The sequence below is a fragment of the Mesoplodon mirus genome, assembly GCF_964341445.2.
Source record: "Mesoplodon mirus genome assembly, chromosome: 13".
NCBI classification, from domain to species: domain Eukaryota; kingdom Metazoa; phylum Chordata; class Mammalia; order Artiodactyla; family Ziphiidae; genus Mesoplodon; species Mesoplodon mirus.
In genome coordinates this window covers 52,091,709-52,118,894 of record NC_138989.1, presented here as the reverse complement: position 1 = coordinate 52,118,894, position 27,186 = coordinate 52,091,709, and the positions used below count along the sequence as shown (strand labels likewise).

The 27,186-nt window shown below is 54.0% G+C and overlaps 1 protein-coding gene across 27 annotated transcripts in view; it reads left to right on the top strand.

Annotated features, from left to right (window-relative positions):
* The window catches only part of CELF4 (CUGBP Elav-like family member 4), a gene marked incomplete at both ends in the record, with an annotated part of 298,340 nt that overhangs the window by 232,297 nt on the left and 38,857 nt on the right, over positions 1-27,186 (top strand). The window lies entirely within an intron of this gene.

Below are 27,186 nucleotides of genomic sequence, written 5' to 3'. Positions count from 1 at the left end.
GGAGCCACTGTGTCCGCCTTCCCTGTGGGTCGGCCTCTCACCCAGCTCCCCCCACTTTCAAAAACCACCAAGAAGAAGAGCAACCCCAGGGCCTCTCAGCCTCCATCAGAGCTCAGAAGCCCTGTTTTGTCAGCCTGCTTTGCCCTATTCCCACTGGAATTTCTCAAGCTGTAGACTATGTTTTCCCTTGAACACCAGCCCCAAAGCCAGTGTCCCGGCAGATCTTCCCAGTACTTGCATCCCTGATGTATTTTGGACTGATGTTTAAGAAAAAGCAGTACAGTGTTCAGCTTGGGAAATTCATGTCAGACCTAAGACAGCACTTCCCTACTTCCCAGACAGTGGTGGTGCTCAGCCTCGGGCAGCGGCCGTCTGCTTTTTGGAAGAACTGAGGATTAGACACTTCATCACCAGGCCAAGTGGCCCACCAGGGCTTGGCTTCTTTGATGGGCAGGAAGTTCTACCACATATCTGACCGTAATCTCTCCTACTGTTGTTTAAGCACTTCCAAGTTAGGCTCCCTAGATCATGGTGCAAGGTTCCCCTGCCCTGGGTTTTATTCTCCATAACCCCTGTTCCTTCTGTCTTAAAAGGATCTTTGTCTCCTTTCTTTCCCAAGCTCCTTTTAAAAAGAAATTTTAAAACTCCAGAACGGTCCTCTGGTTGACACAACTGAACCCAAATAGCAGCTGCATGAAGACAGGTCTTTGTGGTTAGGGAAGGAGGTGGCTGGTGGGAACGGTCCCTAGAGAGGGCCCCGTGGGGCAGACACACATTATAAATACCTTGGTAACTCCTGTCATAAGTGTGAAATTATAATTAACTGCAAACCTGCCAAGCTTAAATGGACTTTAGGTTTTCAGCTGGGGGAAAGGGTGTTGATTGATCTGCATTTTGTTTTTAAGGTTCTTTTAATCCGTTCGGCAAGTTAAGTTGAGACTCATGGCTCCTCACCGAAATCCCTCTGGCCCCGGCTAATTTAGCAAAGGACTGTTTCAGGGGAAATGGGATATTAATTATTGCAAATGGGCTCCTGGATGATATTTAAAAGCTGCCCAGGGTGAAGGGGCTGATGACAGGAATAGGAATGACAGAGAGAGGGAACCACGGGGCCCTGTCTCCCACTCCGTGCCGCTCCCACGGAGTCCTGCTGCAGGCACTGTGTGGACAATGCAGGAGGAAGATGCCCGCTTCCTCAGGAGACGGGCAGGATGAGCAAGAGGATGTCACAGGCAGTCCTTCCTGGACCAGGCATTCCTCAGCGAGGCAGCCCTGACGTGGGCAAGATGTATCCAGTGCCCTCCTGGCCCCCGACACACCCCACTTGGAACAGCCTGAGAGCAGTATGGGAGCAGTGAGGCTGTGCAGTGGGAGGATGGGATGGGAGGCAGGGAGAGACAGCACGGACCAGAGAGATCAGAAAGGGAAACACCTGGGACTCCCCTGGTGGCGCAGGGGTTAAGAATCCGCCTGCCAATTCAGGGGACACGGGTTCGAGCCCTGGTCCGGGAAGATCCCTCATGCCGCGGAGCAACTAAGCCCGTGTGCTACAACTACTGAGCCTGCACTCTAGAGCCCGCGAGCCACAACTACTGAGCCCGCATGCCACAACTACAGAAGCCTGCGCTTAGAGCCCGTGCTCCACAACAAGACAAACCACCACAGTAGGAAGCCCGCGCACCGCAACGAAGAGTAGCCCACGCTAGCCGCAACTAGAGGAAGCCCTCACCCAGCAACGAAAACCCACGGCAGCCAAAAATAATAAATAAATAAATTTATTTTGAAAAAAAAAAAAGAAAGGGTAACACCTGATTGACCTTCAGAGGGGAGAGGATTTGAGCGAGGAAAGGCAGAGTTTCCCAGGTGGGAAAATAACCCGAGTCAAGGAAAGCTTGGAGGATCCCAAGAGGCCAGAATCAGGGGTCTCCTGTCGGGGGAGGGCAAGATATGGGAACAGGGATTTCCAGAAGGTGCTGTAATTTGATGCCTTTAGGCAAAGGGAAGCCGTCTAAGGCTTTGGGGCAGATATAAGTCGTGCTTTGGAAACAGTAGCTTAGGGAGACTCAGCCAGATGGGGGAAGGGAGCCGGAGCAGGGGAAAGAGCAGGACCAATGCTGGCATCGCACCCACATGTCCTGCCCTTCCCACAGTGATGTCTCGCCACCTCCTGTTACAAAGGGGATGGTGACAGCCCCTTGGAGCTGCCGTAGGTGGAATACAGTTGGTGAGCTGTGTGATCTTCCTTGATGACAGCTGCTGCAGTTATTTTATTCTTAGAGTCCAGTCCATGGGAAATGAGAGGTGACGGGGGTGAGGACCTCTGACAAGGTGTGATCAACAAAGTGCAAAGAGAAATCATACTGCCCAGGGCCAGAGCTCTACTGTGCGTATGAATTTACCAGAATGGGGTGGGACAAGGAAGGCTTCCTGGAGGAGGTGATTATTGGAATGACAGGTTTACCAAGAGGTAGGATCTGGGCTGTGTCACAGGCAAAGAAATGAAAACAGGGACAAGCAAGGCAAGTATGTGGCATCTTAGACTTTAAAAAAAATAATTTAGAAGAATTGGTTTGGCTAAAGAAGAGAGAGTCCACTCCCTGCAGTCAGAAGACCAGATGTGATGCATTGTGGGTCTCACTGCTGCTCGCATTCCAGGGTGTGGACACCTACACCCATGGACGCACAGTGTCTGAATCTGGGAGGGGGGCCCTGTATCTTCTCACCCTTCGGTCCAAGTTCACGAGGCCCAGTCTTCCTGATCTGATGTGCCTGTCCACTGTCCTTCCCCACCCAGCCCAGGATGACGCACAGGGGAACCAGGCAAAGCCTGCAGCAACTGCTGCTAAAGCCAAGCCAGGGCTCTGGAAGGAAGATGGATAGAGCCAGCAGGGCCTTGGCTCTCTCATTAGGTCCTCCAGAGCCTCCAGGAAGAGTACCTCAAGCCCTGCACCAGCCCCGCAAGGTGGATCGAGCAGCACCCCCATTCTCCTCAGAGAGGAGAGGTGACTTGCCCAAGATCACACAGCCAGTAATCAGCCTTCACACCTCAACCCTTCTGGGCAGGACCCATGCCTTGCTGCCTTCTCTCAGGTCTGGCTGGGGTGCTGAGACCCAGAGGAAGTTCTCCCAGCATCAATGCCACCCATCAGAGGCACAAAGGGTGAGGCTGGACCACAGCCTTAAGGATGAGCCCTCCAGCTCCTCACTCCCCTCCCCCATGTCCTTTGGGAATGGGGGTGGGTGTAGGAGGAATCGGGGAGGGTCTGAAGCTGAACTATCCAAGGTGCAAACCCAGTCAGCAGCAGGAGGAGCCTGTCTGTGGCCCTTCTCAGTGTGGAGGCCCTTCTCAGGGAGGAGCAGGTGGAGAAACTCCACGTCTGCCCAGCAGAGGAGAGCCAGCCTGGGCACTCAGGGCGTTGTCTGTCCGGGCCTGACGAGGAGGAAGGCTTTGCAGAGGCTGGAGGTCAGCAGGGACCAGCCAGCACAGATTTTCTTTTTGATCATATCAGAGACAAACCCATGATCCTGACATCACGGATGCCACATCCCAACAGAGTAACAGGCCCTGGTGACTTAGGAGGTTTAAGGCTTGGACATGAACAGCCAACCGCAAGTGACTCAAAAGTGCAGACAGATGACCCCTGCCCCTGGAGGGCTGACCATGAAAGTCAGATGCATGGTCAGGAAGGTGTCTTCAAGTCTTTGCCGAGCTTTGGACCCTAGGGAAGCTCACAGTCTGGTGAGGAGATCAGTTTACGGCCTCAAGAGCACCAGATGAGCAGTGGAGACAGCAGGAGCCACGGCTGGCAGAGGAGAGAGCTGTGCAGGCGGAAGCAGTCAGGGAAGGCTTTCTGGAGGAGGCTCCCTACTGGAGGGGATTCAGGCTGAGAAGACGGTGAGACAAGAATGCAGGGTAAGATGAGGAAACCAGCTGGCCCAAGGAGAGGGTTCCAAGGAAGGCCCCGCTAAAGAGTTGGAGGTTTTCTGGAAGATGAGGGGAAGTGGTGATTGGTGGAAGCTGGATGTGGGAAGACTGGCCACCTGCAGGGGGGGATTGGACAGGGTGTCAAGGAGACCAGGGAGAGACTCTTCCAGCCTCCAGCTGTGAGGGGAGGGGCAGGGGCCATGGGAATTAAACCCTAGGTTCAAGAGCCCTTTTGTCACCATGAAATACAAGCCCCAAAGCCACCTGTGTCCTGACCACTACCTGCTGCCTTGAGACCTCCAGGTACATGCCCACTTTCAGGCACATGACCACCCTCGGACAGCCCTCTCTGACCCTTCCCAGCCGCCCAGCTCTACGTGGTCAGAGCCCTCGTCAGGGTCCACCCTGCTGGAATGCTTTCTCCAGCTGTTCCTCGCTGGTCTTTCCAGCTCAGAACCCCTTTCCTGTCCTCTGTCTGAGCCGTGAAGTCAAGCAGTGGTTGTTAGTTTCCCATCTCTCCGTCGAGACTGTGCCCTCGGTGCAGGCAGGCGTGTCCAGCCCTGCACCAGAGGCCAGTCTCCCACTCATCTCGCTAAACAGCAACTTTCTCTACTATCCCAGCTCTCTGCTGGCCTAAAAGCTGCCCCCTCTTGCATCTCCCCACCCCCAGCCCCTCCAAAGCCAGGCCCACAAGCAGGGGGCAGATGTGGGCAGCGGGGTGGGTGCCGCTGACATTGGCATTCTCCTTGCAGTGCGTCTTAATAATTTAATGGCTATTAGCAGAGCCGCAGTGATGGGGGGCAGGGGGCGCAAGGGGAAGATTTATAGAGAGAATTCACTCCAGATTGGGGTTTTGTCTTCCTCTGTTTTCCTGGCATTTATCATGCATGTTTTAATTTGGATTGGAGAGTTGCTACCATCTGGCCATTATCGCAAAGAAATATTCATTTTCACTGAGTGACACAGGCTCCATTCATCACAGAGCGTGCTGATGGCCCCGTGAGTGTGGGGCTGCACTTTCTCCTTCATTTGAAATGAACCTTGAGCTATGAGCAGGTCCAGTTCGAGGGGAGCAAAGGCACAGGGCCGGTGACCTCCCAGCCAGGTGGGCAGAGAGCACTTTGGGGGAGGGCCAGGGTGGGAGTGGGGGGAGCCCTCCCTGCCATCACAGTCCTCCCACCTCCCCTCGCCTCCCCTGGGTGTGTGCGGGGTGGGGGGGCGCTATTGGCGGCCTCCACAGTTTCCCCCAGGCGTCTGACAATCCCCCACTCACCCTCATATACAGGGAAGCCCTCAGGCCAGACCAGAGAGATGGCAAAGGGTGGCCCCCTGCTCTGGCATCAGCATCTGCTAAAGGCACTGATGCTGTCCTGCCAAGGGCAGACCGTGCTTAAGCACTCTCTCCCTAACAGGACATCGCTCTAGTGGTGTCATCTCAGGTCAGGGCTGTGTGAGGAACAGAAGGGCCTCCTGGTTCTCCTCTCATCACGTTATGGTGGCACCATCGGGGCTGGGCCTGTGGGGAGAGACGTGTCTGCCTCCAATTGGGACATTTCTGGAGTGTCACCCTCGTACCCACGCGCCGCTCACTGCACAAGCCGTCAGGGCCCAGAAGGCCTCCTGTCAGCAATGGGAACCCAAGCACAACGCTGGACACCCAAGCCGGGGTGGGTGGTGAGAGAGCAACCCTTGATTGAGCTGAGTCCCACTCTAAGCCCACTCAATAAACAGGCATCCAGATCTGCAAAACAGAGAAAATCATTTTTCATCCATTTTAAATACTGAGTTTTCAGGGCACCCAGAATTTGCTGGGCCCCTTCTGTATTCCCTGCCTGGTGGAGATCAGACTCCCCACCTCACCCTCCCACCCACAGCGTTTAACACTCCCAGAGGGGAGCCAACGAGAGTCTGAAACAGCTTCATAGGGGAGATGTGTGCTTTGCCAGAAAGGCAAAATCGGGCAGGAGGGCTTTCAACTACAGAAGTTCCGTATCCCAGGGGCCTGCTGACTTTCCTGGTCTCTGTCCCAGAAACTGTGGCCAGACTCTGAGCCTGAGGCCCTGACACCCACCCTCCCACCCGCCGCCACTAGGACCCACGTCTGACCAAGACCCAGGGGACGGTGCTGAAGGAACGGGAGCCCAAGGGGAGGACTGTGCAAGCTTTGCTGCCTCTTCCCCCATCAGAGAAGAAAGGCGCAGACGTCCTACCCCCGCAGTAGCCCCCCTTCACCTGGACTCTGTTCTGTAAGCGCTGAGTGATTGAACCTTCGTTGTGTGCACGCCACACGGGTCCAGAGGAGCCCAGCCGACATGATTCTTGGCCATAGGCAGTTTATAGTCTAGCTGGGTCTGGGGTAAAAACAATGAGCCTACTAGGAAACCAGAAAAGACCTCTAACACACGAAGGGGCCATTGGGTATGGTAAAGAAACCAACAGACCTTATCCCACCCCCTCTGCCTTGGGCCAGGTCCTTTCTGTGGGTGACTGTTTCCCCATCTTCCAGTTCTGTGACTTCCATAATATCATCTAATAACATTGCTCCATTGTATAGATGAGGCAACTGAGGCCCACAGGTTTCCTAGCTGGTGCATCTGGAAAGGAACCCAGGTCCCTCTGATTCCCAGCACCACGCGGTGGGTGTGGAAAAACCTAAAACAACTTTGAGTAGGAGGTGGCATTTCAGCTGGATAGGATAGGAGCAGCAACATTATAGGCAGGGACCTGCCTGCCTGTCCTCAACCCCCGGTTTTCTATCCTGGCACTTGTTGAGCTAAATTAGCTGTCCTCCGCGGGATCCCGCCTCCCCGCTTCCGGCAGCCTGGGGTGAGGTCCCCACCCCCTAGGAAGGCGGGGACTGTCGCTAATCTGTGAGAAGGGCCCCTCCCCGCGCCCCCCTCCCCAGGAACGCGGCACCGCCCCCTCCTCCCTTGGAACTCATTCCGTGACACCAGCAGCTCTGAAACATCTGCTCCTCTATCCGGGACCCGCAGTTTGAATAAATTACCCCGACTTGGCGGCAGCCTGTTATTAATGGCCTGAGTTTTATAAGATGCTTTAGTTTAACAACACTGTAGCCCAGCGCTGCACTTCTCCCGGATATTTTTATATTTCGCCTCCTCCTGCCTCCCTCCACCCTCCGCCGCCTCCAGAGCTCCGGTCCCAGAGCCACGACCCCATCATCCCCTCCCCGCGCCCCGCTGGCTCCTCTCCGGGACCCCGGGACCCCCAGCCCCCACCTCCGTGCCACTGTCTCAAGCCTCGGAAGAGGGGACCACCACCTGGCTGGTTGCTCCTCCCCCAAGGGAAGCCCACGGGGACGGAGAGGCTGAAGGCAGGGCGATGGGCAGAGAAGATGGCCGAGGCACGTTCTGCACCCCTCACCCCATAGCCAGGGCTCTGCTGCCTTTGGGGACCTGCAGAAATCTGGTGAGCGAAGCTGCCTCTCCCCAGTTGGGCTGGCAGTGTCTGCAGCTTGCCAGGGGCCGAGGCCACAACTTTTATCTTTATTCACTGTCCTTGGCTCTTCATTATTTTGTTGGCTTGTCCACGTGCTCATGCCCCACACACCTCCTACAGGAAGCCCTCCCAGGTTACCGCCCATGGCCCTTTCTGCTCTTCCTACAAGCCCAGACACACCCCTTCTCCACTGCCTTCTCTCTGTCCCCGTCTCTTCTCTCCACAGCCTACCGGCCAGTCTTCTTCAGGAACCCTCTGGGGCCTGGCCAACCCTTCTAGAATTAACAGTAGGCACTCAAACGCGCGTGTTGCTTCAACAAGCTTGTGCATCTGTGTGGGTGAGGCTTCCTGCAAAGAATGGGTGCAATCGCTGAGAGGGAAAAAAGTGGGCCAAGGGGTGGGTGGGTTTGTTCGCTGGGGATATAGGATAGAAAGCGTTGAGGCTTAAATAAGTAGCCAGTGTAGTCACGTCCTCAATCTGTTCCCAAAAATGTAGACCACAGTCACGGTCTAGAAGTGCAGAGATGTGGGCTCCCTGCAGGCCCATCCCCCCAGCTCAGGAAGCCACGGATACACCTCACCATGAGGCTGCAAGGAGTTGGCCTGCCACCAGGAGGCCCCCTGAGTGAGCGCTTGGAAGTAGAAAGAGAGGCTGTTCCTGGTTGGGAAGGGTGGGATGGGACAGGCAGGACAAAAGGAGGGCCAGATCCACCAGTCTCTGTCACCATGAGGGTTCTGTGAGCCCCAGAAGCCCAGGCGCCGCACTCCAGGGAGGTCTTGGAGGACCCTTCCGTGCCAGGGCCAAATTTAACTGTTAGTCCCCTGTTCCTGGGGAGCCGGTGGTGACCCAGCCAGCCCTAAAAGGGAGGGTATTGCACCCCCTTCTATCCCCCCACCCCAGCCTGTGCCCAGTTCCAAGGGCTCCAGTGGAACGGCTGTTGCTGCTTCCCATTTGGTCTCATACTCCTTTGGGACTCTGCATTTGCTAAGAGCCCCACCATTATACCATAATTACTGCTGAAAATGACCTTTAAAATATATTTTAAATTCAAAATGTCTTTAAACCCTTCACTGAGCACCATTTTTCAGTTTCAATGACTATCTTCCTTTTTGGGGGGGAAGTGAGGGGTGGGGGGTGAAGGAAGGAGTCCTCCGCAAGGATTTCGAGTGTTAGCCTCTCCTACAGAGAAGACCGAGCGGGCTCAGCACTGCCTGGCAGGGGCTCAGCGTGGGCAGGAGGAGAGGACGGGCCAGACCCAGACCAGAGCTCTCTGCCCTCAGCCTCCAGCCTAACAGGCTCTCACTCACCCTGGAGCATGTGAATAAGAGCCGGGGAAGTGCCCTCCTCCTCCAGCTTTCTTCCTCATCTGTTCTCCTTCCAGAGGCCATCCACATGTGATGTTCAGTTCCCTGCCTTCTCAGCACCCTCCAGGGGCCCCCAGGTCCTGCAGGATGGCGCCCCTTCCCCACTCTGCAGCCGCACAGCTCCATTTCATGCCCCCTTTGCCCTGACCTGGCTGGTAGCCCTGTCCTCATGCAGCCTGTGCTCCTGGCTGCTTCTGGCCACTCCAGGACAGCACCATGTGGAAGGAGAATGGAGAGGAAGCAAAGCTGGGAGAGGAGGGCCGTTTGCAAGCCCCTGCCCCTGCTCTCCCGAAGGCTCACACAGGCGGCTCTGGGAGAAGGGTCTCACCAGCTGGACCCACCACACTCCCCCATACTGCTTCTACACGCTGTCCTCTGCCCCCACAGCCCCCAGGAAACTCTGCTGTGCCCCCGCCCCCAGAACGTCCCCTTGCTTCTGTCCTCGCTAGTCCTGGCCCTTCCTCCCCTGCGCCACCTCCAGGAAACCTGGGCTGGGAGTCCTGTGCTACCCGGTGTCTTCTCAGCACCTTCCGATGTGGTCCCCGACTTGCATCCTCCCTCCTAGGTGACCACAGGGCAGTCTGCCTGCTGTTCAGCCTGTCTCCACATCAGAAGGGGGCTCCCACAGGCCATGAGGGCTGTCTGGCATGGTGACAGGGGATAGAGGCGTTGTGAGGCCTCTGACCCCTACATGGAGGGGGTACTTTGGGGGCTCAAGTCCTGCAGATACTGACAGAGCTCCACTCTCCCCATCCACTTCCAGCGGCAGGAGAGGGTAGAAGCAGCAGTGAGGGAGGGGGCTCTGCTGTGGTGGGAGTGTTATGTGGGTAACTCCACAGATCTTTACCAGGAAGGCGTGGCCAATGGGCATCAGACAGTGTATTCTTAGGACTTTTTCTAAAATGGCCATATTCCCTTAGCATCCAACATGCTCAGCATGAAAGTCGACATATGTTCCAAAGTCCAAACAAAACGATGTGCGTACTATCCAACTCTTTGGATCACCTGAGTTTTTAGATCATCCTTAATTTTGAATGACCTCTGCCTTTGAGGGGGAAACTAGAGCTGCGAAGTTGAGAAGTCATTTCAGCAGCTGCCCCTCCTAGATTGAGCTTTGGGGGTGGGTGGCAGCTCCTTGACCTCCCACAAAGGAGCTCAGTGGATGAGGGAGAGAAGAGAGGTGAGATGGACTCTCGGAGGTCCAAAGAGGGGCTTGTGGGGTGGGGGACATGGTGTGGCATCTATGACCCGACTTTGAGCCCAAGTCCAGTTCTTGGAATCCTTGCTCTGCCCAAGAAGGTCTTGAGAAAGGTGGATGGGGGGGCAGGCGGGCATGAGACCAGTCCGAAATGATGAGGTTGCTACAGAGAGTAAGATGCCAGAGGGATGGAGCAAAAAGCAGCGCTGGGGGTGGGACGCCAGCAACCATCCTGGCCAGGCATCTTGGCCTCCAACTCCTCCTACGATGACACCCTACGTACCTCCACCAGATTGGCATTCCTCAAACTAACCTGATACTCTATTCCCAAATGCAAGAATCTACAATGTTTCCCTATTTCCTATTCCCTTTGACTGACCTTCAAGAGTACCCCTCAATCTGGCCCGTTGTTCATCCCCTCCAATGGGAGTACAGGGTGGGCATGGAGTTACTTAGGAGTAGCCAGCATGAAGAGTTCTATTGCGATTCACCTTGCAGTATGGCCATCCTAAGGGAAGTATGGTGTCCAGGATAGAGGAGATGATGGTTCTATTTTAATAACAAGATCACAGGTCCATCTTACAAATGAGGCATTTGTGACTCGTAAGGACTAAATTACTTGCCCAGAGCCACACAAATATTAAATGGTAACGACTGGATTGGAATCCAGATGTGCGTGACTCCAAAGTCTTGGCTCTCAGCCCCTTGTCTCTTCATTCTTTCTCCAAATCCTACCCAGGCACAAAGTCCAGTTCAAAGCCTCCTCACTCCAGAAAACCTTCCCTGCTTGCATCAGCTCTCCCTGACCTCTCCTAGTCTCTGTACAACCTTGATCACGCTGTGTGTGTGTGTGTGTGTGTTTGTTCATCAATAAGGTCATAAGTTCCTGAAGGTCAGAGAGTAGCCCCAGCCCACACACCCCTCTGCAGGTCCTCCCCAAACCTGGGCCCAGGTGAAGGAAGGTGGAGGAAGGCCCACCCACCTTCCCGCACCAACAGCCCGCCTTTTCCTTTGCCCGCCCAGGCCCAGAGCAGGCAGGAGGTCTGCACAGTGGTGGTGAGGACAGCAGAGCAGGGAGAAGGCCGATGGTGGAAGGTTTGCATGTCAGAGAGACATCCGTGCTCCGTGATGTACAGTGACAAGAGAATGCATTGTTTCCCAGTATCACATTTATAACATCAATTCAATGCCTGCGACTTAAATCATTTTTAATAGAGATATGGCCACTCAATGAACCATTGGCAGAGTTAGCACTTTCTTGATCTCAGCAGGGTCCGACACAGAGCAATGGTTCAGCCAGGGCTCAGGCTCCCAGTACCTCCCCAGAGGGGCTCCTGGGGCTCATGGAACGGGAGGAGGGGCAGCACGGAGCAGGTGAGTCTGCTCTCCTGGGAGGCGCAGGCAGGCAAGGCTGAGCTGGGAGAAACCGTTTGGTCCAAACCCCTGCCTTGCCTGAAGCAGCCACGAGCGCAATGAGATGGAGGAAGAACGCCTGTCCTCAGGGCTTTCCTGGAGCCCTCAGCCCATAAGCTTCACCGCCGGGCCAAGCGAGCACTGCTTTGGGGGCTGTGTGGGAGCGGATGGATGGCTTTGGCCTCTGACAGTGCTGTGCTGGATGCAGCGCTGGGGTACAGGAGCCAGTGCAACAAGCAACCAGTGAACGGCTGCAATGGCAGGGGCACGGTGCCCCTGCCTCTGCCCCCTTGCCGCGTCAGGTCTGGTGGAGGACAGGGACGAGGAATCAGGCAGGGACAAGAGTATATGAGGACATGCAGGCTGTGCAACCCTGGGGTGGCCCGTCACTCTAGCCGAGGCACTTCTCCTTCATCCCCTGCCCGCTCGAGCCTCCCTTCCTTTCCATCTCCCTGCCTCCACCTCGGCCTCCACAGCCCATTCTCTACACAGGGATCCCAGCAGAGCCTGTGTCTCTGCTGTTAACTCTCCAGAGGCTTCTGTTCATCTCACTCAGGTGGGAGTCCAAGGTCCTTACCTCCCCTGGCCCTGCAGTCCTGCAGCCTCCATGACTCCGCCCCCAGCCTCCCTCACTCCCTGGCTCCAGCTCCCTGGCCTCCTAGCTCCTCAAACATCCCTGCTCCGGCCTTTGCAGCACCTCTTCCTTCTCCCCCATGATCGCTTTTCATCGCGTCTCAGCTTATGCATCCCTCTCACCAAGGCCTGCCTGACTTGCCAACTGATGTAGCCTCAGCTGCCCCAGCTGCCACCTTGTTTTATTTTATTCATGGCACAGGCCACCATCCTGATCTCTTCTCACCCATCGTCCTCCTCTCCCCACTCAAAGGTGAGCTCTGTGCAGGCAGGGACTCTATTTGTTCCTCTCTGTATCTTGGCACCTTGCCCTGTGCCTGGCCCAGAGCAGGGGCCCGGGAATGGTTGTGTGGATGCACAGGATAAGAACCACGCAGGCGGTGCTGTGAAAGTGCTGGGGTGTGGGACTCCACCTGGGGCAGTTAGTGACAGTCTACAATGCAGGGGTTACATTTACGAAGCCCTGGGCCAGGTGCCAGGGGTCAGAAGTGAAGGGGGAAGGCCCTCCTTCAAGGAACCTAAAGGAGCTCAGAGGGTGTCCCCAGGCTCAGGTCTCCCCAGGTGGTGGAAGGGAGCAGGCTCCAAGCTCAGGTCCTGAGACAGCCTGACAGCAGCTGGGAGAAGATGTGCCCCAAGTGGGTCTATTTAGAAGTAAGAAGTGGAGGCAAACCACACAGGAATCTTGAGGCGGAGGGTCAAAGGCACAGAAGCCCAGGGCTGGAAATGCAACTCACTGGCCTGGCCAGCTTCCAGAAAACTCTGTGCAATCAACCAGAGAAACATATTTGAGAAAACAGAATTGTGAGAGTAACTTTGAAGCCTTGGTTGCCATGGGAACATATCTGTAAATAACTGCAAACATTAAGTGACACTTGGGAGGGAGGGAGGGACCTGGAGGCTGCAGCGATAGCCGCGGGAGCCAGCCAAGTCCAGCGGTGTCTCAGTCCTCAGCCAGGCTGCCACGCCTCTCCTTCCTCCCAGGGTCTCCGTCCTGGATTCTCTTCCCTCCACTCTCTCACTCGTTCCTCCTGTCCCCATGCACCAGACACTCCACGAGGGATGCTTCCAAGTGGTCCCCGAGACTCCCTTTCTGTCCCAGGTCTTCTGCCTGGTCCCTGGTCCCCACACCAGACCCCAGGACCCTTGCTCTCAGGAGCTTCCCAGCCTGGAGATGCCCGGGCCCCTGACCATTCCCTCCCCACCCCCTTCATCCATCTCAATTCTAACGGATGGCGCAGGAAAACAGCGTAAATCAAGGAAGTCTTTGCAACAAGTGCATTAAGAGACCCGGATGTTTTGCCTTCAGGTACTCTTGGCCTCGCTTGCTGATAAGGAGCCCCCCACTCTTTCTCTTCACTGTGCCTCCTCTGACTGCCTGGTTGGGCCTCTCCCACCAGCCTCTTTGCCCCATGGGGGAGCCTTCTGTCCTTGACCTGGCGCTGACCCGGCTGCTGTGCTCCTGCCTAGCGGTTCTTAACCTTTCTGGGTCCCAGACTCCTTTGGGAAACCGAGAGAAGATTTTCATTCATGCATTCAATTGTGTGCGAACTGCTGGGCTGCCCTCCCGGGACTCACAGTTAGGGGAGGGGGCAGACAGTAGCAAGAACCCCAATCAAACACAGAGCTCCTGCGTGTGTCAGCCAGCGCTCAAGGTCAGGACAGGGCCTGGCGTGGCTGGAGAGGGACAAGTGAGGACACAGAAGGGATGGGTAGAGAGCACGGGGAGAGAGACTCTGTAGGATCTAGCAGACCGTTAAAGAGGCTTTGGATGTTATTCAGAGTGAAACAGGGAGCACCGGGCAGCTTTGAGCAGAGGAGAAACGTGCTCTGCTTGCTCTGGCTGCTGCGTGGAGACACTATAGAGGACGAGGTGGAAGCAGGGGACGGTTAGGAGGTCCCTGCAGTGACAAAGGAGAGATGGGCATGGCTCGAACCTGGCTGGTGGGTGTCACGGTGAGAAAAACTACAGTCCTTCGCCCTGGAAGAGGGGGCGTTTGTGCATCCTTGGGCTATTTTATGCACACTCTCAACATGCTGCAGGACCCCAGTTCTCAGCCATAGTCCCCCTAAGGTCTTGTGGCCCTGGGTTCAGAGCCCACCCCCCCTGGGCCTCTCACCCTAACTGCACTGGAAATCTCTAATCCTTTGGCCATCTGTGGAGCGAAGGTGAGCCCGGTGTCAGCCAGGCTCCATTCCCAGCTCCCTCAAGAGCCGTTCACCATTGGTGGCAGCGCCCCTGCCCAATACCCAGCAGGCTCCACGGAGCACCTGGAGAGGGCAGGGGATGCCTGGACGGGCCAGACAACATTGATGAATCTCCCAGACTGAGGGAAAGGAGCCAGACACGCATCAGTACATTATGAATAAAGTTCTAGAACAGGCAAAACCCAACTGTGGTGAAAAAAAGCAGAATACTGGGTGTCTTTGAGGAGGTCGGGATGCTGCCCAGAAACGGTCATGAGGGAACGTTCTGGGGAGATAGAAATGTTTTATATCTTGATAGGAGTGTGGGGTACATCAGTGTTTGTATAGGTCAAAACATATTAAATTATACACTTAAGATGTATACATTTCACTACTGGTAAATTTTATCTTTAAAAAAAAAGGAGACCTAAGAAGGATGGTGTGTCCCAGACAGAACCAGGATGGGTCAGCTGCCTAAAAGGATGCCCGTCTCTGGGAAAAATGCCCCCTGCCCCCTGCCCCCCCACCTCCTGTCAAGTGCTCTGAGGCAGCTGCCAGCAGGAGGAACAGGGGGATCTGATAAAGGAATCTGTGTTGAAGTGTTAGAGGTTGACTACAGGGATAGCGCGATTTTGCATTTGAAAAGGGAAGCCTGAAGACAGCCATGCTTACCCCAAAGAGATGAGCCTAATGGTGGGATTCAAGACCCCTTGGCAGGCAGTGAGTAGGGGTCTCCCAGTGCCCTCAGCCACATGTCACACCTTGTAGATGATCTGCCCTGTGAACACGATGGGCATAAAGGAGAGAGACAGAGAGACAGAGACAGCACTTTATAAGCATTCCTCTCCTTCCAGCTGACTTTCCATCGGCCTCCGGGCCCTGTCTGTCTAGCCTTTGATTTCCCCTGCTCTCCTCTTATCTCCCAGTTGCTGTCGCTATCGTCCTAATTGATTTCTGGTCCAGGTCAGAGCTCTTGCAGTTTGGTTTCAGCCTGTTGTGTTTCTCACCCTGCTCAGATGAGGCCTGTGGGTCCGTGGGAGAAGCCTGGAGGGGAGATTTTGCTCCTTGATTTAGCCCTTGGTTGGCAGCGGGGGCGGGGAGGGCCTCTCCAGCTCACCGCAGACTTAGCCCCAGAGCTCACACACTGCCCAGGCTGAAAGGAGAAACACTCTTTAAGAAAATGATGCTGGGGACTTCCCTGGTGGTCCAGTGGGTAAGACTCCACGCTCCCAATGCAGGGGGCCCGGGGTTCGATCCCTGGTCCAGGAACTAGACCCTGCACGATTGCCGCAACTGAGTCCACATGTCGCAACTGAAGAGTACGCATGCCGCAAAAAAGACCCGGCACAGCCAAAAATAAATTAATTATTTTTTAAAAAATAAGAAAAAGAAAATGATGCTGGACTGTGGGTGGGACCAGAGCCAGGGGCTGTCCCTTGGGTGGAGCATTGGTGTGGGCTGGAGAAGTCAGGGAGGGATTCCAGGGAGGGGTGTTACACAGGCTTTCAAGATGGGGGAGGACCAAAATCAGCAGGAAGAGGGAGACAGCACGATACTAGGGTTCCCATGAGTCCCTGTGAGTCAGGACAGGTCCGGAGTTGCCATTGTCCAGGACTAATTACGAATAGTGTCCCCTTTCAACCTAACAAGAGTCCCAGTTTGAGCAATAAATTATATAGTCATCCAATACATTAAAAACAAACTGATAACAGAATGACAAAGCTGAGAGGCAGGTATGCCCGTAGGTGTGCCAAGTAGCTGGAATGAGGGGTCCTGTAGGAGGAGAGGAAAAAGGAGGGAGCAATCAGGGAGGACAGAGATGGGGCTGGAGGCCTCAGAGCACCGTGCAGGGCCGCTCCCCAAGCCAGTGGGTCTTGACAATCCTACACGCCTCTTTCCAAGGGAAGACAAAGACCCAGAGACGTGACTGCATTGAGCATGGACCACACAGCTCCAGCCTTTTGGTGATGACCTAGGGTGGAACCCGGGTTCCTCTCCCACACTCCATCACTAACAGAGATCTACCTGGGAAAAGAGTGACAGCTGGGTGTCCCACTTCTGCTGCTGGGGGTGGAGGACTCCCCAGGCCCAACCTGGGATTTCCAGCCAGAGTGTGAGTACAGATCATAAAATTCTACCCCTTACTAACTGTGCAGCTGTGGGTGAGCCTCTTAATCCCTTTATGTGCCTCCGTTTCTTTATCTGTAGAGTAACCGTAACCATAAAAATGTCATTTCTGATGGCTGGCGCATTGTAGGATCTTCAAAAATAGACAATGTCCTTTCCCGGAGGAGAGCACCCCTGCCCCCAGCTCTGCATGGAGCATTCTCTTACCCATGCCAATATGTGTAGCTTCATCACAACCCTCTGTGGGGTCACTGGCATTGAGTTCATGGAGTGCCCCTCATTTACCCCCAAAGTATAGTCCTCTCAAGCTTATTAGCCACTCCACCCCAAACTGCATTCAAGCTCCTTGAAAAGTTGCAAGTCTGGGCTTAGGCATCATACATGCCTTAGACACCAGTGACCACTGGATGATGTCCTTGAGGAAAACAGGAGGAGGAGACTGGACCTTCACAGCCCTCCTCAATCACCGCCTCTAGGACAGAGATTGGAATGGCCCGAGCCAACATCCAGGGCAGACAGCTGCTTCCACCTGCTCCTGGGGGAAGAGGAGGCACAGTGTGAGGAAACGCCTCCCCCCACCCCCGATGTCAAACCAGAGCCCCAGAGATGGCAAGAGAATTGCCCTTCACCCACATGGCTCAGGAAGATGGACACTGACGGGGCTGGTACGATGCCTCTGGGGGGTGCCTTCCTGCCTGAGACTCGCCAATTATATCTGCTTGGAGAACAAACTCTAAACTGTCTAAGAGAAAACAGAGTTTAACTTCTGCATCTCTCCTATCTTCTTCAGCAAAGAGATTGGACTCAGGATGAGAAATGTGGATAAACACTGTAAAAAGAGAATTAACATCCCAACAAGGCAAGGAGATCAAACCTAGCCCTGTAAATTAGATTGAATCTCCAGGCCAGAGCAAACTGTGAGCCGTGGCCCTGGGAAAAGAGATGAAACAGGCAGACGGGATCTTGGAGCGGCTGGGGGTCGTCTTTGAGGCATCAGCAGAGCCTGGAAATAAACAACATTCAAGTTTTCAAAAGGTGAAGAGGCTGGATTCCAAAAACTGGCAGCTTATCAATCTTGAAGACAATCTTTGGCAACGTTCTAGAATGAATTTGTCAAACTGGGGGAAAGTGATGGTGAGTTAGGAACCACTATGGTTCACCCAGAATGGGTTGGGTTGGGGGCTGGGCGCCTGTCTTAAGTGGGCACTGCTGGGCCTAAAACCTGGCATCGTGTCACCTAATGGGGGCAAATGACAAAGTTGTCCAGGGTCACTCAGAGCTGGGTGAACGGGGAGGGAGGTCCCTGGAGACAACCGTGGCCTCTGTCTTTGTGTCCTTCTGTTGAACATTTTTATCTAGGATATGGGGAGCGGGGGAGGGGAAGTCATACAAGCTGAATTTTAAATTACTCATGACTCACAGCTGGTCTGGAGGATGAGATGCTAGATCATACATTCAAAACCCAAAGACATCTCCCCAGTGAAGGTCTCATTCCAGATGCAGTGTTGTGTGAGCCGCTGTGCCTCCCCACTGCCTTTGCCACAATAATAGTACTGAGGTTCCAACTGCTTGCTTTCTGAGTTCCGAGAAGCTACACTCCTGTTGGGATGAAGAGTACTGGAAGATTCTGGAAACTGTGTAAAATTGTGTATTTGCGAGTTCTTTGTCGGTTGGCTGGCTGGTTGGTTGATTAGTTTCTATGATCCCTCCCTCCCTGACCCCTACATACTTCACAAAATAATGAGACAAGAATCCTTTGGGGTCCTTTGAGAATCTGATGGAAGCTATGAACTCTTTCTCCAGGAGAAATCCGCATAGATATGAAATGGTGCTGACCACTTTAGGGGATCCACAGGCCCCCTTTAGCCTGTCAGAGAGCCTCCTAGGAAACCACAGATTTCCAATAACTGGCCCCCACCTCATCTGGCAGGTTCAGCCCCTCAGCCTGACTCAGTCTATTCCTTCCTTCCTGGGAGAGGAGGGGCAATGGTCATACAATCCCTTGGTGACTTTTGTGAGTTAAATAGTGTCCCTCCAAAATTCACGTCCACCTGGAACCTCAGAATGTGACCTTATCTGGAAATAGGGTCTTTGCGGATGTAATCAAGTGCAGATGAGGTCACACTGGATTAGGGTGGGCCCTAGATCCAGTAGGACTGGTGCCCCTAGAAGAAGGAGGAAATTCAAGCACAGAGGCACAGAACATACAGAGAGAACACCATGTGATGATGGAGGCAGAGACTGGAGTGATGCCACTGCAAGCTAAGGAAAGCCGAGGATTGCCGGCAAACACCAGAAGCTGGGAAGAGGCAAGGGAGGATTCTCCCCTAGAGCCTGTAGAGAAATCCCAGCCCTGCCGGCTTCTAGAATCCAGAGCTGTGAAAGAATAGATTTCTGTTGCTTTAGGACACCCAGTTTGTGTACTCTGTTTTGGCCACCCTAGTGTAACTGAAAGTGGGGGCCGGCTGCTCGCCGCTCCAAAGCCATTAAAGAGGCAAGGCTGGTGGAAAGGAATGTTTGCTTTATTTTAGATGCTGGCAAACAGCAGGGGTTGGGGGGTGGCGGTGAGGGCCGATTCCTGTCCAAAGGCCAACTCCCCACCCCTGACTATCAGTGGGCAAGGGCTTTTATAGACAGAGGGATGGGGCTACATGCAGAAACAGCACAGTCAGCTCTGACAGTCACCTTGAAACTGGTCACGCGGTGGCCTGACCAGCGTCATCTTGATTGTTTTAAGTACAGTTTAATCTTCAGTTCCAGGGCCGATTTGTTCCCATTTCCTTGAGGCCAATTCTCGGAATTGTGGCAGCTTATGTCATGGCCACAATCTGGCCATTATGTAGTTAACTGCTTTCACCTGGTGTGAGTTTCAATATCTACAAGACAGCTCACAGGATATGGCTCAGGATATTTATCTACAGCCCATGAAGAGGAACTAAAGGTCCTTGACTATGTTTAATGACTATTATTATTTGGTGTCCTCTGACTGTTTTCCTTTGTTTCTGCATTTTCTCACTTCTCTGATTAAACTTATCCTTTGGCTAAATTTTTTCCAGAGACAAAAGGCAGGTGAAGGACAGTGTTCAGGGCAGGGGTGTGGGGTTGGGGGGTCGGTCCTGCTCTGTTTCACTAGGAAACTAGTACAGTGCCCGAAGGAAGCTGGGGCTGCCCTCACCCACCACACTGCATGGGTTTCTGTTGGTCCAGACTGTCCACCTGAGCCACTGCCACCAGGTAGACCCCGGGTTTCCCAAAGAGAGGGTTACAGGCCACTTGAAGAGACGTTAGCAATCCCAACACAAGCATCTTAATAAGTTTTATCGTAGCCTGCCAGTTTAGACTAATGACTCATTTACTGTATAACATACCAGCAGTGTATTTGTAAATTTTTTTAAATTAATTGTCTCAAACAAAGGTGAAATTTATAAAAGTGTTCAGAAACGGTGCACATTATAAAACTGCCTTGCAGCAGGAGATGAAATTATTACTAATATGGGATCAAATTATGACTGTATTGACTTAGCTACTTTATGACTTTGTAATGGATTTCTTCATTATTTTCTCGGGATTGTGGCATCCATGATTGCATTAAAGTCTGTTAATCTATGCAAATGTCATTAGGCACCACTAATAACCAGGCAACTTTCCTCCATTTCAGGGACTGTGCTAAGTACTTGGCCTGCGTGGGTCACTTTCGGGTGGCAGGGAGCAGGCGAGACAGGCAGCAGGCAGCTCTCCGGGAAACCCTCTCCAAGCACAGCCCCACCCAAGGCAGAATGGGTGGGTGCTTCCAAAGGGCAGTTTGAGGGTCTTAGGAAGGTCTCCTTGCCCAAGCCATCACACATCTCCCCCCTGCAGTCAGAGGGCCTGACTTGTCACCATAAACCTCCATTCCTTTGGATTAAGGCTTTCGAGGGCCTTGTTAAAATGCTTCTGTCTTAGAAAGAAAACCTCATCCTCTCAATGTCCACCATTATTGCTCTGGAAGTGACAAGGCCTTCAAGGGGAGCACAGGGCCTTACTGTTTTGGGACAAGAGACTGGACAGTTTTTTATGAAGGTAAAAAAGGGGGCTGGATCTAATCATGAGTGCCACCTGAATAGAGTTGGCCAAAAAAGGATGTTCCTGGTGACACCTGTGGACCTAGAGACCTGGGAGGGATGTCCCCAGTGTGGTGGCGTAGGGGTAGGCAGGGCAGATGAGTAGAGGTAAACACCCTGTGAGCAGTCCTTTATTCAGAGAGATTCTATTTTTTTTTATTTTTTCTTAGAGTATAGTTGATTTACAACGTTGTGTTCGTTTCTGCTGTACAGCAAGACACATATATTTTCCCATATAGGTCATTACAGAGTATTGAGTAAAGTTCCCTGTGCTATACACTAGAGCCTTATTAGTTGCCTATTTTGTATATAATAGTGTGTATATGTTAATCCCAATCTCCCAGTTGACCCCTCCCCCCAATCATAAGTTTGTTTTCTACATCTGTGACTCTAGTTCTGTTTTGTAAATAAGTTCATTTGTATCATTTTTTTAGATCAAAGGGATTCTAAATCCCGGTGGCCTCAGGTCTCCCCACAGATGCAGGCCTAGTTATCCCATCACCCAGGAGAGGTGGTGAGACCAGAATGACTCCCCCAACCCCAATCACAGAGCTGATCCCAGCGGGTGAGAACCAAATCCAGGCCCCAGCCACTAAACCCAATGTGGGTTCCCATTTTACCTTTGCTGAAGGTAGACCCTGGTCACGCTGGGTGTGGGATAGAAAGAGATGCGTCTGTGGGCCCAGGCTCCCTTCCTAACCTTTAGTGCTCTCAGACTAAATCTCCCCATGAATACGTGGGTTACTGTTATTCACTCCAAGACCATTTATCAAGCGAGCCTGTGCCACGTGAGGCCCTAAGCTAGGCACTCCCAGCAGCGAAAGACAGCAAGCTCCTTTCCTGGCATCGACAGCATTGAACACCATCCACTCACGGTTTTATCTGAAAGCTGCTGTGGGACTCAATCCTTCCAGCTCTTCTGGCTGCATCCAAGGATGAGCTTGAGTTTGAGGCTCAGAGAAGGGCAGACACCCGACCCAGCTGGCAGCTTTGGGGGACTCAGGGCTAGAAGCGAGTTTCCTAACTGCAGGTCTGGGGTGCTGCCCGCGTCCACCACGTTCCCCTTCCTGGGCAACAGCCCTGCAGTCTTGCAGGTGAGATGGCGTCAGGCCTAGGATTCACTCACCGCACATGCTGTTTCTTGAGCTCCAGCTGCCCTCCTTGGAGCTGCATGCCCAGACTTTTCAAGGTTAAGAGCCATGTTTAACATCAACAATTTCATCAGCATCCCACCACCACCCCCCACAGATATTTTACTTTGAGTATCCATTGTTTGAGAGAATGCAAAATGGCAATAAGCTACCTGGAAGTCAGCAGTGCTTTTAAATGAATTGCTACTTCTTAAATCACAACAGCATCTATATGCATTTGAAAAATAGGCACATGTACCCAGGAGTGAAGTATTTCTGATGCAGTCAACAGACAAAGCTTGAGTGCCTGGGACCCCAAGGTCATGTGGCACCACTGCCCTAGGCCATCTGGCTGCTGTGTGCTAGGAGGAGAGGAAGGAGGGCAGGGGCACGGGGCTGGCAGGGATCACTCCCACAGCCAGTAAGGGGGCACCTAGGCTGAGAGTCCTTGTCATCCCTTTCTTCTCCTTCTCCTGTTCCTCTCTCATCAGCCCCTTCAGCCTCCTCTTTCTCACCCTAAGCCCAGGGTTGGGGGGTGGGGGGCCCCTAGCTGGGGCTGCTGTAGCAAATGGGACACTTCCCACTGCCCATACACACCCGTCCGGTCCCCACTGCGTGTCCTGTTACATGACAGAGCCCCTCCCCTCCCCTCTCGCCCCGCCCACCCTCTGTGGCCACCCCCCCCACTCCCCCCACCTCAGCACCATCATCGCCCTCCTCCCAGCCACCAGCCACCCCCGACCCCGACCCCTCTGATCCTTTCCCAGCCCTGTCCCTTCATGCTGCCTTCCCTGCATCGAATTTTCCACTCTCAGGCCTAAATGCTTATCTGGTCCCTTTGATCATAGGGGACATTTTCTAGCAAAATCAGTCCTGTTGAGGTTACCTAAGCCACCACATTTCAAAGACCTCCCAGAAGAGGGCAATGCTGAGTCCAAGGGCATAGAGCCCAAAAGACAAGAGTTCCAGGCCCTGGGGCAGACACGTGGGAGTCATTTTCTATCGTGTGCACCAGAGCTGGCAGAGACACCTGGCTCTGGTCCCACCTATGTCACATACTGCCCCAGTGAGCTTGAGCCTGTTCCTCAGCTTCTCTGAGCCTCAGCTGACTGGTCTGTCAGGTGGGGTTACGATCATGTTATTGCAGAATGGCAGGGAGAAGTGGACAGAATGCTGGAAGTGCCCAGCCAGCGCCAGCCCTTGCGGAAGAGTCTGAGGAGGACTGGGGGCGGGGCGGGGGGAGGTGCCCCAGCCAACGAGCCGGGGTCTTCACCCTCCTCCACTTCCGGACATGCCTGCTGCAGGCATAGTGGGCCCACAGCACTGTCACTTCCGGCCACACACCTTCCAGACCTGTCGGTGGGAGGGTAGTGTGGCTTTTCCAAACACAATTCTCCAGCAAACAGGCACTGGAGTTGAGTAAAAGTCTTTGCGTTCTCTCCTCTGTGCTCCCATCCCGGGTTTCCTTCCTTATCCCCACCCCTTCCTGCCCATCTCTTCCCAGAAAAGGGAGGCAGACAGCCTGTCCTCAGCGCTCGTGGTCTCAATGGTCATGATGGTCCACCCCGGCAAAGTCTTCGTGCTCTGCAGCGTAACTCCCCCCCGCCCATCAGCCCCATCCTGCTCTGCCTTCCATAGCTAGGCCATTCCAGCCCCGATTTGGAAACACTTTTGCCCAAGGCTCAGATCTACTCCTTACATCTCCCAGTACTGTATACCTTGCACACAGTTTGCTGACTGACTGCGTGACTGACTCAAGGATAATGGAAGGGGTCCGGGGCTGCCCCACAGCTGGCTTTCTGCCTTCCTGCAAACTGAACTTCATGGTTACCAAATACTGCCAACCTGAAGGCCTTGGAGGGCCGCTCTGGGTGACAAGAGCAGGGTCCTCTGTAGTTAGCAGTGCCAGCCACGCACCAACAGTTAATATGCTGCCATCCTTCAAAATAATTTGTTCTCTAGAGGAAACTGACACTCCCCTCACAATCTCATTAGTCATTAGAAATAATGACATCTTGCAAATCGTGCAGCTCTTTCCAGTTCCCAGAGCCACATGCTCTCCTGAGCTCACCAGAGCGTCGCAGCCATCTGGTTGGGGGAGGGGGACCTTCTGCGTGGTGGTTGAAAGCTCGGGAGCCAGACCACCTGGGTTCAAATCTGGGCCCTGCAGTTTTTAGCTCTGGGACGTCCAGAAAGTTGCCAAACCTCTCTGTGCCTCAGTTTCCTCACCTGTAAAGTGGGGGTGACAGTGGTACCCACCTCATAAAATTAAAGTGCTCGGAGCAGTGCCTGGCTCGTGGCGAGTGCTTCAGATGAGTCAGCCCTCCTTGTCCTCTCTGAGGGCATGGGTCCCAATGGAGGGAGTGAATGGATGAATCTCTGCATGTACCATATGGGCTGACACCTGCCATCTAACTGCAGGGGCCAGTCCAGCCTACCCGGCTCCAAAAACCAACCTGCTCTGTGGGGTTGGAGGGCATGGCCTTGGGCTTTGAGGAGCATGCATCTAGAGGGGAGACAGACAGGAAGGGAGGTCCTCCTTAGGTATCGCAGGGACTCAGGAGGCAAAACGTCAAAGAGAAGCTTCGGGTGTCCCCAGGAAACCAGCCCTACTGCAACCTAAGTTAACCTCAAACCCATCAGACAAGTGTATGTTCAGGGGTCTGAGCTGAAAGAGAAGTTGCTTTAAGACAGGTCTTGAGCAGAACAGAGTTCCTTGTTCCTGGGAGCAGATACCCCAACAGGTGTGGGTGGCCGTGACTAGTTTTCTCACCTTTTACATTTCGAGCCCGTTATCTGAAGTCCTCAGAAACATCTTGGCCATCCATCCATCCATCTATCCATATTTACCTGTCACTATTTATGTACCACCGATCATAAATCTATCTGCTTTCTGCAATCATTTTTCTCTCACCTGTGTATCTATCATCCAACATTTAATCTGGATATCTAGCATCTATTAATAATGTCTGCCATCCGTCCATCTCTGTGTCTATCTGTAGTCCATTATCAGTCATGAGTTAATACAGTGAGTATGCGTGTACTTAAACCTGGACCATCTAGTTCCAAGGGGACGGGGGTGGGGTCAGGGGTGACTCCAGGAGGGCTAGGGTGGCTGGAACAAAGATGGACGGGAAGGAAACTGGAGGGCTGATGAAAGAAGGGCCTGGGACCCTCCTCTCACAGCTGGCCTGGCCTGATGGATGGAGGGGAGAGGGGCATGAGAGAGGAGAAGAGAAGAAGAGGGGGAGGCCTGTTAAGCCATTAGAGGGGTGGGCCTCATGCTAACCTAGATAATCCCCCCTCAGTCTACCCCCCCCCAGATTAGTACAGTGTCTTTCCAAGGATAACCCCGTGAGGGATGGGGGGATGCCCAGGCTCAGGTGTCAGGGCAGAGAAGGTGGGTGCTACCCTCCACCAGCACCAACACACACAGAATCCTGCAGTCTCAAGGGCTAAGCTTCTGCAGGGAGGCCGAGGGCAGAGATGGGGTGCCCAAGGAGAGATGGCCAGGAGCAGCCTGGAAAAGACCCATCCCAGCCCTTCCCGGCCCTGGCTGTGTGCTGGTATCACCTGAGTAGCTTTTGAAACAAACAAAAACCAAAAACATAGAGGCCTGGACCAATCCATATCTCAGGGGCCAGCTGGGCACACCTGTATTTTGAAAGCCCCCAGGTGAATATCATAGCATCCAGGGGTGAGAACCACCATCTTACAAGATCCAAGACTCCTGCTATTATTCTCAGAAGTGTGTCTTGAGGAGGAAGGAGCAGACTTTGGTGCTCTAGGGGCAGGACTTGGGCTCTGGGCAGGGTTGAGCTCTCCAGGGTGCAAAAGAGGGAATATTCTTCTGGGCTGCCTCCATGGGGGCCAGGGAGACTTCTGCCAGGGTGTCCAGAAAGCATCATCCTCACCTTGGGTCATACTGCAGGAGGCTGGCCAGGTGACCTCTGAAGACTCCATCCCCACCCAGGGCCACCAGAAGTCCTTGTCACAGTTGTAGCCTCTGGTTCGGGTGTGACTCCTGCTGTGTTAGACTAGTCAGTTTGACCCTGAGCTGCGTGCACCTCCCCAGGAGGACAGCGGGCAGGCCATTAGAAGCTGGGGTGTCCCTCTCCTCCCTCGTCCCACAAGAAGCTGAGCCCCACCCTCAGTGTTAAAAATGAGCCATGGCTCAGAGGGTCAGGAGGTTTGCTGGGCACTGCATTCTGTCTCTGGCTGTGGCAGGGGGTGGGGAGGAAGGGGGTGGACCCATGAACACCACTCTCTTTGTGAGGCTGTGGGAAGATCTGCGGCCAGGTAAGGGTCAGCCCGTGGCTAGGGTTAGAAGTTGGTCTATGGCCGGGTCATGTGCAGGTGGCGGACAACTGTGCAGCTCTACGGCTCGGCTAACAAAAGCCCCCTCCACGGTTAATAGCGACAAGCACTCCAAGTGGGTACTGTTACTTCTTCCTCGGTATCTGTGGCCGCCTCAACTAGATTCTCACCCCGTCAATGAGATGTTCTTAAGGCGTTCCTTGGTCTCTCCTCCTGTTGCCCCTGCTGCCTTGTGGACCACCCTGCCCTTACACACCCCCTGCAAAAACCTCCTCCCTTTGCTGGAATGAAGCCCGGCTTTGTCTGTCTCCTTGAGAGCTGAGGACAAACTGGCCATAATTTATGCTCCTGCATGATATAAAGGAAAAAATGCCCCATTATGCTATAAATTATCCTGTGATGGGTGAAATGCTGGAGACTGCGCCAGACGCCAGCGGAAACCCCATTAGACAACAGTGTTGGGCTGCAGAAGTCCCCACAGAACGCAGGGCCGTCTGTCGTGCGCCACGCGCCTGCGAAGGATAAGGTAGCAGATCTAATGTATAATCAGTTACCTGGAGAGCCGGCCACGTGCCGCAGCCCCACTGAAAGGTGACTTCTACTTAGTGCCACCGCGTGCCCTGAGCTCCTTCTGGGAGGCCTGGCGCAGACTTACAGGCATGAGGGTCATGGGCTGAAGGCCAGAGAAGGAGGTAGTGAGGGATGTGGGTATGGCCTCCGGGCCCCTCACCCATGCTGCCCCTCCAGGGCTTAGCTCTTGCCTAACTCAGGGCTCCCACGCCTGTCCATCAACTCGAAAAGCACAAGAGAAGAGGGTGCAGGGGCCATTCGTGGCGCCCCAGGGTGGTGACAATCTTCTGGTTGGGCCTCCCTGGTCATGCTGCAAGCCCCCGAGGGCACAGAGCCACACCTCTGCCCTGGGCAGGTACCAGGGGCTGGAGGGGTGTGGACTGTGAGTCGAGGGGATTCTGCCAGCAGGTCCGATTCTCTGTGTGGTGAGGGGAGAGGACCTTGCAGCCTAGATCCCAGGCAGAGGAAGGCCTGGGGACTCATCAGGACAGAGCTTAACATCTTTGGTCACCCGGGAGACTTCAAGACAGCCGTGCGCTGGGCAGAGGGGCGAGTGAAACTGAGGAGGGGCTGTGAGGCATGTCTGCGGGTCATCGGGCACTCAGGAACCACCGGAGCCTGCTCCATCTGAGCTAAGCAGGGCCCCACCAGGCCCCTCTTCTGGGCTCTGGACAGAAGCCCTGGCCCATGCAGAGCAATGGGGTTATTAGGCCTTTGCCAGCTGTCTGTGCAGACATGGAGGGGTGGAGAGTGAAGAGAGAGAGA